Genomic DNA, 14,287 nt, shown 5'->3' on the forward strand with positions numbered 1-14,287 from the left:
TTAGGGGATGAAGTTATACAGTGGGGTCATTGACAAGGGAAGACACCAAAAGGCACACACAGCTGAGGTTATATTCTACCTTTCATTCAGCCATTCTACTGGAAATTCTTTCTCTTATGTCTATAACATTATAGCAGGCATAATACCTCTGGGCTTTTCTCTCATCCACTCTTTTTCCCATTTAAACTAAAGACTACAGGCTTCAACTAAGTGAATCAGCCAGAACACTGCTAAGTAGAGTAATATATACAGCTAGGAGTAGAAAGTGAGTAACTTCAATTCAATAAAAACTCATCAAACACCTACTCATCATTTCCTACCCAGGTATTTTCCTAAACTTCATCGTCTCAAGAAGCTCATAATTCTTCAAGATGAAATCACCTCAGAAACTCATACCTCCTCAGCATCCCTTGCCTCTGAATAATGTCATTGAAGCTAAGGGAGAGATGTCTTTATAGGAGTAGAGATAAACAGCAAAAAAAGAAAAATACTTCAAAGAAGACAAGGACAAGGACTGAAAAAAGGCCATTAGATTTACCTACAAAGAGTTGGTTGGTAACCTTGGAGATAGTAGTTTCAGATGAGTAATGGTGTCAGAAATCAGATTGCTAGAGATTGAAAGGTGAGTGTAGGTGAGGAATTAGAGGAAATAAGCATGGTTGGCCATTTTTTAAAGCTTGCTTGGATATGAGTGGATGAAGAAGTACAGCACCATAACTTGAGCTGATGGGATGGTCAATTAAAGGACTTTTAAGGCAAGAAGAATTCTGGGTATGAATGTAGTCAGCAGGGCCCTAGCTACCAGATAAGAAGATAAGAAAGATGGAATGGGAGAAGGAAGAAACAGACAGAAAGACAGATGAAGAGTAACTGAAGGAGCAAACTACCAGATGAGACAAGAGGGAATAGGCTCAAGGACACAAGTAGCCTCAACAAGGAAAAGATCCACCTTTTCATAAACTGAAGCAAAGAAAAGAATGGGGAATATTAAGGGCTTTTGAACTGTAGAACCAGGAAGAATTAGAAACCCCAAAAAATAGCCTCTATATTCTTAATGAAGTAAAAGGTTATGTAGCCTTTCCTCTGCCAAGAGAGAAAGAAGAGGGCAAATAGGGAGCTTCAGAAATCATATAACTAATCTTAATAATGATTTTTTTTGGACATGGCAACTCATGAAAAAGATATAAAATGGCTCTCAATCCTATAAAGGCCCTTTCTTGTAATGTGCCGGTGGTGGGAAAAGGGACAGAGAATACTAAAAAAAATTAGGTTTTAGAGTATCTATAAATAGCAATTTAATAGTTGATACTCAAATGTTGGATCCTTATCCAATGATCATTGAATGGCATACTCCTGGCAAAACTGAATCAATAATTTTGACATTCTCACTAAAAAGATACCTAAAAACAAGAAAGTTGCAGCTAAATGGAAGTATGGCTTACAAGTCCTTCTTAGAGAGGCAGATAAAAGCAACAAGAAGCATCATTTCATGGACTATATGATAATTTCATCTTATAAGGCTCATGATAAGGGTAAACAAAAAGAATACCATGAAAATTGCCATTTATGTACCAACATCTGTTGCAGAAGATGAAGAGGTAGAAAAATTCTACAAAGAATTTGACGGTATCTTCCCAGTCGACAAATCCCTTTGTACTCAGTAACTTTGCAAAGGCAAAGATAAAAATATGTTGGGAAATATGTTTGGGATTAAGAAATGAAATAGGCTTATAAACTGCTCAGAACCCTCATGTCTATATGTAATGAACGCTTCAGTGAGAAGTAGAAAGTACTAAACATGGTAAGCCACAAACAATACCATGCAAAAAAATGAAATGAATCATATTTTAAAAGCCAGAAAATAATTCATTACTGATGTAGAGATCATTTCTGAATCAAACATCTGATCGTTCATTGTCTTGTAAGAGGAAAGGTCAAAATTAAAACCAGGATAGGAAGAACAGAGACGAAAAGACATTATATTTAGTTAACAGCAACTCCAACCTGACCCATAGTTTACATGAGGCAAAATGGTTTCATGAAAAGAATGCTAGACCTGGATTCAAATCCTATCTACAAAACTTACTAATTATGTGACCATGGGCAAGCCTCTTAACCTCCTCAAGGCTCAGTTTCATCTTCTTTAAAATGGACATGATAATACCTGGGGTGCCTACCTTACAGGGTTGTTGTAAGGAACAAAAGAGATACAATGAGTGCTGTGTTGTTTTTTGGGGTTTCTTTTAACTTATAGTTCAGATCTGCGAAGAACTGTGTTACTAAGTACATGTATGGATATGTGATATGGATAGAATGCCAGGCCTGGAGTCAGGAAGACCCGTCTTCCTAAGTGCAAATCTGGCCTCAGACACTTACTAGCTGTGTGACCCTGGGCAAGTCACTTAACCATGTTTGCTTTGGTTTTCTCTTCTGTAAAATGAGCTGGAAAAGGAAATGGCAAACCCCTTTAGTATCTCTGCCAAGAAAACCCCAAACAGGGTTGCAAAGAGTTGGACACAGCTGAACAACAACAAAGCAATGTGTTAAATAGATTCGTAACTTCCTGCCTCTGAATTCTGTATCTGAGCTTGAAAAGTTGAATTCCCTACTTCATGCGGTCCTTGCCCTCTGATTTCTTAGGTCAGTTAGAGGCTGACATATCATTTTTCAGACAGACTGTTAGAAACTGATCTATGATAAGTGAACAGTGCTCCATACTATGCATCTTCATTTTGTTTTAAATTCTACTGCTCTCAACATAGAAAATGTTTCAAACTTCAGGCTTTATGGCAACTTAATCAAGATGTCATAACTTTAATGCCCACAGCAACAGCAATATTGTTCCTATTTTCCAATTATTTGTGTAGGTGGAATGACCATTCCAGGCTCATAGAAAATACCAAGCCAACTTCTGCTGATATTAAATCTACAACAAAAGAAAAGCTTTGCAGAATTCTTTGGCTGTTTCATGGATTACAAAGGGAACCATAAACACATTGGCTACTTTGGAGCCTTCTCCTTTGTCTTTTACAATATCAGCTAGCTTTCCTTCTTACGCTCTCTTTTGGAGAGTTGGTCCAAAAGTCTCTGAGGTTAAAAAAGTAATTTCATCTGTAACAATCTGCAAACTCCAAACAGATCAGAATTACAAGGCATGATTCCAACTTCATTTTCTTGCAGTCTGTTTCAAATCTTTTCCTCGATTTTCCTTCATCCCCCTCTTTAAAATTTCCAGTGCCCAGGAACACTGTTCCTGCTTTTCTGCATAAGAGCCAATGTGACAGAGTAGGTCAAGAGCTAAGCTTTAAAGTCAGGAAGTCCTAGATTCCGGTTTTACCTCTGGACACACGCTAGCTGGATAAACCTGGGTGAGTCAATAAAGGTCTCAGTGCCTGGAACAACTCTATGAAACTCTAAGTTGCAGGGAAAGTGCTGACTTTATTTAGTATGGAGAGATTCTTCATTCAGGAGTTCCCTGTACAAATGAAATGAGTCAGTCACCCAACACGCATTTATTAAGTGCTTACTATATGCAAGGCATCAAGCTAAGCACTAAGGATACAAAGAAAAGCAAAAAAGTCTGTGCCTTTAAAGAGCTAACATCCTATTGAGAATCATGCAAAAAAAATATATACACACACATACGAAAATATATACTGTATCAATGGAAGGTAATCTCAGAGGGGAGACACTAGCAGTAAAAGGTCAGGGATTGTTAGGGAGAAGAAGGAAAAAACTGGAAAAAAAAACTTCCAAAAATTGGAATTTAAGCTGAGTCTTGAAGAAAGCTAGTAAGTGGAGGTGAGGAAGGAGAACTTTCCAGGTATGGAGAACAGTCACTGAAGAGGTATAGAGTTGGGAGATGGAGTATACAAGAAACATCAAGAAAGCCAAGTAGTGTACATGGACAGGAAGAAAGTAGAAGAAGACCAGAAAGAGGAAGGTACAAGGTTGTGCAGGTTTGAAATTCAAAACAGAACATTTTCTATTTGATCACGGAATTTACTGAGTAGGGCATAATATAGTCAGTGCTTTAGAAAAATCATTCTGGCAGCTGAGTGGAGGATGGACTCTAGTGGGGAGACATGTGAGGCAGGAAGAGGGCTATTGCAATGATTCAGGCAATCGATGATGAGAACCTGCACCATGGTGGTGTCAGTATGAATGGAGAGAAGGCGATGCGTGGGAGAGAAGTTATGAATAAAATCTGGCAATAGACTGGATATGGAGTGACTTCAAGAGAAAAGTTGAAAATGATGCCAAGTTTAAGATCCTGGGAGACTAGGAGTATGGTGGTACCTTCAACAATAAAGGGGAAGTTGGAAGATGAGGTTTTGTGGAGGGCTTTGGAGAGAACAATAAGTTCTGTTTTGTATGTGTTGGGTTTAAGCTGCCTAAAAGACCCAGTTTTGAGATATCCAAGAGGCAATTAGTGACGTGAGACTGGAGCTCAGAAGAGAGACCAGGACTGTAGATTTGGAAATCACATGAGTAGAGATGATCATTGAACCCACGGGAACTGATGAAATCACCAAGCAGTATACAGAGGGAGAAGAGAAGCCTTTCTCTGTATCCCTAGCACTTAGCACAGTGCCTGGCATGTACTACGCTGCTTTGGAGTTGCGCCAGTCATGATGGGAGAGGGAAGGATAACAGATGGACAGTCCAAAAGCGACACTGACAACCAGAAAATTTTGAGTAGGTAGAGGAACTAAGAGAGAACACAGAAAAATAAATTATGCAGATGAAAAGACATAAGTGGCCTTTCCCATGGTTTCCATGCCTGGAATGAATTCTCTCCCCACCTCCATATCTTAGACTCCTGAGCTTCTTTCAAAGCTCAACTCACCTGTCACCTCCTCTTATAACCTAAGTTTGTCCTAAACCTGACCCCTGAGCTGTTAGTGACCTCTTCCCCCCAAAAAAAATAGACATATGTGTGCATGTTTACACAATACATGTGTGTGTATACTTATACACATATATATGCATGCACATACATATATCATAGATGTATATTTATATGTATCTGCCCTATAAAATGTATGCTCCTGAAGGAAAATAAATGTTTTTCTTTTTGTCCTTGTATCCCCAGAGCCCAGCAGAGTGTTTTGCGTATAATAGGCAGGTAAAAAAAAAGCTGAAAAGATCTACTATAGGTCTAGGTATAATCTATAGATAAATTGATTAATGTGTTCTTAAATTGAGAACAAAATAGTAAATTTATTGTCAATCTAACACATTTAAGTTTGCTTTCGACCCACGTTTGTAGGGAGTATAGAATCACACAAACTCACTGTCAGAAGCAACCTCAAAGGGCATTGAGAACAAGTGAAACCTGAGTAATTATTCCTCTATTACATCCTTAACAAGTAGGCAGGCAGATTTCACTTTAATGAGAAGGAACTTACTGCCTCCAAGGCAGTCCATTGTACTTATGAACAGGTCTAATTGTTGGGAAGTTTTTCCCTACATCAGGTTGACATATCTGTGCCTGTACAACTTCCACCTATGGCTCCTGGTTCTGCCCTGCAAGGCAAAGTAAAACAAGTCTCTTACACAACAACCTTTCAAATCCATGAAGATTGTGTACATTCTAAATCTCTTCTCCAGGCTAAATATTCTCCTCATTTTCTTTAATCAGTCATTATATGACAAGATCCCAAAGCCTTTCACCATTAGATATTCTCCAGCTTATCACTATCCTTCTTAAAATGTAGCTATCAGACCTGAATGCAGGACTCCAGATATAGTCTGATGAGAACAGAGTAGAATGAGACTATCGCCTTCCTTATTCTGGTTACTCTTTCACTAACACAGCCTAGATCTGTATCACCTTTTTTAGCTGCCATATCACATTGATGATTCATATTGAGCTAGCAGTCCACTAAAATCCCAAAATCTTTTCTCGGAACTGCTTACGAAGCCCAATCCTTTTAACTTGTACTTACAGAGTTGATTTTTTGAACCCAAGTATAATACTTTACACTTATTCCTCTGAAATTTCATCTTGCCTGTCAAAAGAGAGTATAGATCTAGAGATTGAAGGGCTCTCAGAAATTATCCAATCCAACCCTCTTGTTTTACAGATGAAGAAACTGAGGTCCATATAGGCTAAATACCTTGCCCCACATTGTATGCTTAATAAGGAAGTTTTAAGTATGGGTCCTGTCTCCAAATCTGGCACTCTCTCCCCTGTGCCACGATACTTCCCAAGATCTGTTTGCATCCTATCATTAAATCGTGTTAGCTATGCTCCCAGCTTTGTACTAAGTTTGGTAAGGATGTAATCTCTGGGGGCAGCTAGGTGGCACAGTGGGTAGAGCACCAGCCCTGGAGTCAGGAGGACCTGAGTTCAAATCTGGCCTCAGACACTTGACGCACTTACTAGCTGTGTGACCTTGGGCAAGTCACTTAACCACAGTTGCCCTGCCTCCACCCCTCAGAAACAAAAAATAAAATAAAATAAAAGTATGTAATCTCTGACTTCTTATAAGTCACTGACAAAAACTACAAGTGTGAACATGCTGCTCCCTCACTTAAGAAACATCAGTAGACTCCCAGAAAAAAAATACCTGTTCCTCTCTCTGGCTTTTAAAGTCCTTCATGATATGTTCCTAACTTGCTTTTCCCAAGTAAAACACATTACTCCCTGTCACACACTGTCTCTGGAGTCAGAGGACCTAAATTCAAACCTTGCTTCTGATGCTTACTACTATGTGACCCTGGGTAAGTTACTTAACTTTCCTAGGTTGCAACTTTTTCATCTGTAAATCGAAGGGATTAAACTAAATTTCTAACAGGTCAGTTTTTAATCAGAAGATCATATCCTATGACCTTATGATCATATGAACTTTGTGATCAAAAATGGCCTATCTGCTGTTGCCTGTATGTGACATTCTCCAGCCTCCAGTCCTTTCCTCCGTCTGTCTCCCAAACCTGGAACTCTCCTTTTTTCATGTCCACCTCACAAAAATTCTAGCTTCCTTCAAAGCATAGCTCAGGCACCACCTCTTACCAAATGCCTTTCCTGACTTCCCCAGTTGTTAGTGTTCTCTATTATGGATTTGGGATCTTTTGGATTTACCCAATTTATAGTTTTTGCTTATTTTTTTTGCTTCAGTAAATAAAGCATAGAAGAATGAGGATTTTTTTTGCAAATAGTTTCCATATGCCAACAATTCTGAAAGTAAATTAAACACTACAATCCATGAAAACAGCATATTTTGAACATAGTATTCCAGTTGTAAAAATTGTCCAAACATAACCCTCATGTTTACAGTAATTTAAAGATGTGTTTAATGGTATATATTCATTTAGTTTAAAGAATAAAGAAAGAAAAAAAGAGACAGCAGAAAATAAAAACAAAAGTTTGCAGAATGTGGAAGAGGTCTGGAATTGGATCATACATCTGTGTTTCCTTAAATACCTAATACCCTAATTCCAATGTGTTTAGACAGGTACACCATTCCAGCATGAAATCAACACATCTGGGCAACAGAGAATTTCAGTTTCTGCGGCTATAATCTTCTGCTTTTTCTGCACCAAAACTGTAGGAATTACAAGAATCCACATGGCTTATGCCAGACTGATTCAAAAGTCATTTATTCTAATGTCCTGGCATGAGAGCCAGGAGTTAGAGTTCCAGACATATGGATTTTTTGATTCTGGAACCACCTAACAAGAGTTTTCCTCCAGGCCTTCTCAATCATCCCAGTAACCATTAAACTTATTCAGAGAAGAACAAATTCTTCATTTATTCCTAGGGTGTTCATATTGATTTAAGAATTTGAAAACAGCTCATATGTTTCCATGCTCACACATCCAGTCCTCTTTCTGCCATCTTATAGCACCACCACCATGGTGTACATGAATGCCCTGGCAGACACCCTCAAAAGCTTCACCAATGGAGAGAAGTGAGGAAAATGCCAGGTTCTCATTAGGTCACACTTTAAAGCAATTATCTGGCTCTTAACTGTGATGATGAAGCATGGTTACATTGGCAAATTCGAAATCATTGATGGTCATAGAGCAGGAAAAATTGTCATGAACCTCCCAGGCAGATTAAACAAGTGTGATGTAATCAGGCCCAGATTTAATGTTCAATTAAAAGATCTGGGAAAATGGCAGAATAATGTGCTACCACCCTGTCACTTCAGGTTGCAACCCTAGCTGGCGCTGTGGAGTATGGGAAAGCAAAATGAAAACATACAGGGGGAAAACATCCCGCAATTCTTTTTCTAAGGGTATAAATATCCATACAAATAAAATGCTCCACTGGGGGAAAAATAGAATTTAAAAATAATTATCATCGTGGGAAGTCAATCCCTGCAATACAAATAACAACAGTAGCTATCATTTACACAGCACTTTGAGGTTTGTAAAGCTCTTTAAATATGTGAGTCCCAACCCCACACTAGCACAGGAAGGAGTCCTTCATCCTATACCACCTAGGCATCAGTAGAAAAGGGTAGTAGGAGTCTCCTTTCCTATTGCCAAAGTCATAGAGACCAAGCAGCCAGTGGGGCTGTCAACAGCCATTTATTAAGCACTTACTGTATGCCAGGCACTATCAAGTACTGGAGTTACCAAAAAAAAAAAAGGCAAAAACAATCTCTTCCCTCAAGGAATATACATTCTAATGGGAGAGATATAAGGTAAACAACCAGATATATAGAAACTATACACAAAGCAGGCAGAAGGTAGTCAGGAAAGACCTGTTCCTAACATCCCAAATTAGAACTCTGAACACATTTTCCCATAGAAACAATAGTTTCAATAGAAACAACTTCTAGGCGCCTGTGAAATTCTGCCCCTTTGAGTTCCCTACTCCCCTTTCAGAAAGTGGGTCAAGTAGCCAGAACAGACAACAAGACTGAACTAAAACCAAAAGGCTGCTGGTCACCTCGTCAAATGGAAAGAGAAAGCAAAATGAAACAAAAGAGTACAGAAAGACTATCTTAAATCCCTACCCACCACTGCTGGTCAATTGAGGCTGCATTCGCCTACATTCCTTTTGGCTATAATCCAAGGTTTCTTGTTAGTTCCCCCTTCAAAAGGAAGTAATATCTTATGTATATTTCAAGCTCTGCCAGTGAGTCAGTTTTTAACTGAAAGAGATCTGAAATAAAGTGAAATCCATTTCCTTCGATGAAGTCCACATGACATATTGTGAAATCACAGTTCTGAATCAAGTGAAATCTACGTCATTCTTAAAAGAAAGTCACATCCTCAATGTGTGATCCCCTGAGAATCCTCCCTGAACTTAACAGAGCCAAGTGACAATGGGGCAGATTTTTCTTAATCTTCTTTCCCTTTTTAAAAGGATGTCCATTGTTAACTAAGATACTGCCAAAGGCAGCAGAGCTAAGGAGGCCTCATTAAAAAGAGTAGGGGGGAAATAGAAAGTATCATTTCTTTAACAGATTGTGACTATCCACTGAAAATGTCTTTGAGTTGAGGTGGAGGAGATATTAGTGGGTACTATCCTATAATAAACCCCAATTTATGTCTTCCTTTGAAAAATTTACATAAGCAGGAAAGAATAAAGTCTGGAATTTTTTTCATTGACTTTGGTATCTTCTCCTTTTTTGAGAATTGATTCCTCAACACCCTCAAAATTGTGGTTGGATAGTTAACCTATAGAACATATTCATCAGCACATAAATCTTGACTAGGCACTATAACAGACGATTGAACTGGGCTCAAAATTTAACAGAGAAAACTGGGCTTGGTTGCCTTTGGGAAACTGCACAGTTGTTTTAGTGACCCCAAACTTCTCCCTGAAAACAAAGGTCCATCACTTTAACCCCTATATTGTTGTGGAATACTACTATAGTCTATGAAAAATTGATGTTGAAGATCACTGAAAGGGCAACAGAAAGGCATGTTGTGAGCGCACACAGACTGCGATGTATTACAAATGAGGAATTACTCAGGAGACACAGTATAAAGGATAGCACTGGAGAAATGAAATCCCAGAGAGGGAAAAGGATCACATAGCAAAAATAAGGGACAATTGATGAACAGCCTCAGTGCTCCATTAGTATTTTTACAATGTGAAGAGTTAGAAAAAGGGCCCCAGAATGTTAGGTCCCCATGGCACACTTAGGATAAGACACATGAGCTGCATAGGCCAGGCATGTGTGAATGGGTTACAATCTGTACTGGTAGAGAAAGTACCTGTATCAGTGCATTTGTGTAGGCCATGTATTATTATTGGGGAGATAATATTGGAATCATATAATGCTTGGACTAAAAAGGAGCTTAGAAATAATCCAGTTCCTTCACAGATCAGCCCAAGACAAATGGAAATGGTTTGACCATAGCAAGTTACTTATAGAACTCTGGTCTACTTACTGTAATAAGCTACTTGACTTTGATCAATATTAAACTCTAATTTGTTTTTTTTAAATGTGGACTATGATCAGAGTGAGCCAAAATGAACAAAATGTTGGAATATAACAGCCAAAGGAAAGGGCTAAAAATCCATGACAACATTTCCTGAACAATGTTATAATCATATGTTTTCTCCTTCACCGTCCCTCTATGGATTTATTAGTTGAACAGAATAAGGTAAATTCATGTGAAGCTATCATAGAGATAATTTTAGAAAATTTATGATGTAAGTGGTCCTGTTTTAAAAAAAATAAGGTCAAAGCATATCATTTGCTGATATGGTGTGCTTGAGGGGCAGAACTAAATGATTAATCCATCAGAATTTAAAACTTTGAAAAACCCATCTTGATTTTGGGTTTTTCAAGAAGAAGAAAAAATGCTTCTATTGCTGTGTCCTTCAAGAAAATAATTTGTGAGCTTCCTTCAGTGGGTTACAGTCTTCTGATTGCATTTGTTTCCGTAACAGACTCATTTCAGAAAGGAAGTCACAGGAAAAGTGGCACTTGTACTATTATTGAACTATCTATTTCCACTCAGAGTCTTACATTTTGCAATTCTTGGCTTGCTCATTAAAAGCAATCATGCTGAGAAGAAGAAACTGTAAGGACCACTTTAGGCTCCTTAGTGCTTCCTGGGCTATTTAGAAGCTGAGATGAAGGAATTTAAAGGCAGTTCTTGCTGGTATTATAGAAAACAGAGTTATAGAATCTTAGAATTGGAAGTAACCTGAAAATTATGTAGTTTAACCCTCTCATCACAAAGATAATCAAACTGAGGCCTAGAAAAGAGTAATAATCATATAACTAGCATTTATGTATATCTTAAATATATAATCTCATTTAAGTCTATAACAACTTTATAAAGTAAGAAAATCATGCCAATTTTACAGATGAGAAGATTGAATCTCAGAGGCAATACATGATTTTCTCATGGTATATGGCTAGTAACTGTCAGAGGAAGATTCAAACTCAAATCTTCCTAACTCTAAGTCTAATGGGGAGAGAAGAATGAAGTGGAATGGAGCAGAAAAGAGAAAAGAAAAGATGGGAAGGGGAGAAGAAGGAAGGCTGGTTAAAAAAAAAAACACTAGAGGTCAAATAAAGTGAGGTTAGTTATTCTGTGAGGGAACTGGATTATTTCTAAGCTCCTTTTTAGTCCAAGCATTATATAATTCCAATATTATCTCCTCAATAATAATAATGATAATAATAAAGAAAATCAAAGAAAGGATAGAGCCACTGCTTGAAGTGGATGGGACTATATTAACTGACAATAGAGAGAAGGCAGAGCTAATCAACTCTGATTTTGTTTGTTTTCCCTGCCAGTGAAAATGATCTTTTATCTTTAGGGAAAGATAGAGAGACATGAACTAGATGAAAATACAATTAGATGGAGTCAGAACAAACTGAATGACTAGACTCAAAGAGTAGACAGTCCTTAATAAATCATTGTTAGTATGGCAGAAGGTCTCTAGTCAAGTGCCCTAGAGATGGATCTGTGCTTGGCTCAGTGCTGTTTAACATTTTTATCAATGCCTTAGGTGAAGGAGTGGATGGTGTTCCCATCAGATTGGCAGACGACAATGTATTGTTATAAGTCAGGATTCAAAAACATTGACAGCCTAGAGCATTGTGCCAAAATTAACAAGATGAAACTCAATAAGGATAAATTTAAAATCATGCTTGGGTTTTAAAAAAATCCTCATAAATATAGAATAAAAAGTCATAGATAAATGACTTCATGTATATATTGGTCATTTTCCTCTTTGGGAAGGTATAGTATGGGATAGACATAATGTAAACAACCAGGCACACAGAAGCTAAACACAATGTATAGTATTATATGTATATTTATATATATACACATATTTTATATGTGTATATAACTACACATACCTATGTATACATATATGCAGGTATGTGGGTAGGTATAGTTATATATATACATATACATATACATTTTTACATATGTGTGTCTGTGCATCTTTTTACCTCCATAAGTATTTGTAGGATTTTATCACTTCTACCTAAGAATACAGTTATGCCTTCCACATTGAGACTTGTCCCATCATAATTTCAATAGATCCTGGGTCAGCATAAAAAATTAAATGGGAATTTTGGGAGATTTTTGCAAAATCCACAGATGACATTTGAAGGCCACCAGATGACACAGAGCCTATGACCAAATTTTGCAATAAGATACTGTAAACATACTGCAAAAGAAAAAGAAAAAATTCAGACTTCTGTGGTACAAAGGGAAGGCCAAAAAATTTTACACGGATTTTTACAAATCAAGGGGTGCCATGCCTCAAACTACCACCACCACCCCCACTTCCACCCTACCACCCCCCAGTCTCCCCACTCCCACCCCCACCTTGGTGATGTGGAAGGGATAACTGTATTGAAATGGCCTCCTTATTGGTCTCCCTGTCTTTATCAAGTCTCTGTCTTAATAGAGGAAAAATTAGGGGCCAGCCTTCAGCCAGCCAGGGAAGGTGGGAGGGTGGCCGGGAGTAAACCTTGGACCCAGGTACTCAGGTTAAGGGCAGGCTCCTGTTGCTGCTGCTGCTGCTGCTGCTGCTGCTGCTGGCACCAAGTCCCAGACTGCTGAAGAGCCTATGTGCTCAACAGATGAGTGACATACCTTGGCTTTCAGTGACAGGGAGGATGGAATTTAAATTCTCCTGTGCCACTGGAGGGGAATCCTGCCCTGCTCCCCAGACCCCCGAGCCCTATAGCTAGCCAGGAAGTCAGCAGGAGCACCAGCAAGCCCCAAGTCTTGGGAAGCTAGCCCCATCTCCAGGCTTTTGCAAACCCAGTGACGAGTAGGATATAATTTTTCCTCTGAGGACTGCTTTAGCTGTATCCCAGAAATTTTGCTTGATTGCAACTCCTGTGTTTTTGGATTCATCTGATTCATGATTTCGTATCTGATTGGTCTCCCATGCATGACTCTGCTGTTAATGGACATCTCCTTTCTCTAAAGATACTCATCAGTCAGGGATATGGTGTAAACCTCATTACAGCTGATAGTGTCTCCACTTCATGAAGCTTGCCTAGGGGGCCACTCGACTTGTGCCGGTGTTGTGTTGAAGCATGGGGCTCAGGTGGATGGAGTGACTGTTGATTGGCACATGCCTCTGTACCATGCCTGTGTTAACAGAAGCCAGGACTGTGTGAACGTACTGTTAGAACATGGAGTGAATCCCCACCCTGTGTGTGATCTTGCATCTCCCAATCTACTAAGCTGCCAAAAGAGATCACCTGGGGTGTATAGAATCCCTTGTATCTCATGGAGCAAATATAAATGAAAATATCAGACACACTGGCACTCCATTTTATGTGGCTTGTGAAAACCAGCAGACAGCCTGTGCCAAGAGGATCCTTGAATCAGGAGCAAATGCTAATCAAGGCAAAGAGCTGGATTCTCCTCTTCCTGTGGCAACCAGGAACTCCAGTTTGGACCTGGTTCATTTGCTGATAGACTTTGCAGCAGAGCCACACTTAAAGAATGCAGAAGGCAATGGGCCAGTGGATTTGGATCCCCCGAATATCACCCTAGCACAAGTATTCTCCCAGAAAGAAGGTGCTCCTGCTTTGTTCCAATCTAGGCCCTAATACACTTAGAAGCTTCTGTGCTGTATACACTGAGAGGAAATCCTTTTATTTCTATAAAAGACAGTTCTTCATGCCTCTTGCGGGGTGAAAGTATAACTGATTTAAATATTAACCTGAATTCATGTTCAGGTTACCAGTCACCAGTGCAGCTAGCTTCACTGGTGATTCCATACTTACACTCAGCCTGGGCATCCTGCATGGGCTGGGACCCCAGGCAGGTGGTACAATGGAGACCCTGAGGGTATCATAGCCTTAGGATGACCATGGGAGTG

The 14,287-nt window shown here is 39.0% G+C and overlaps 1 pseudogene; it reads left to right on the forward strand.

The window, feature by feature from the left end:
* Positions 1-7,983: 7,983 nt before the first annotated feature.
* On the forward strand, positions 7,984-14,015 carry LOC118851124 (annotated as a pseudogene).
* The last annotated feature ends 272 nt before the right edge of the window (positions 14,016-14,287 follow it).

The sequence above is a fragment of the Trichosurus vulpecula genome, chromosome 5 (genome assembly GCF_011100635.1).
Source record: "Trichosurus vulpecula isolate mTriVul1 chromosome 5, mTriVul1.pri, whole genome shotgun sequence".
NCBI lineage: Eukaryota > Metazoa > Chordata > Mammalia > Diprotodontia > Phalangeridae > Trichosurus > Trichosurus vulpecula.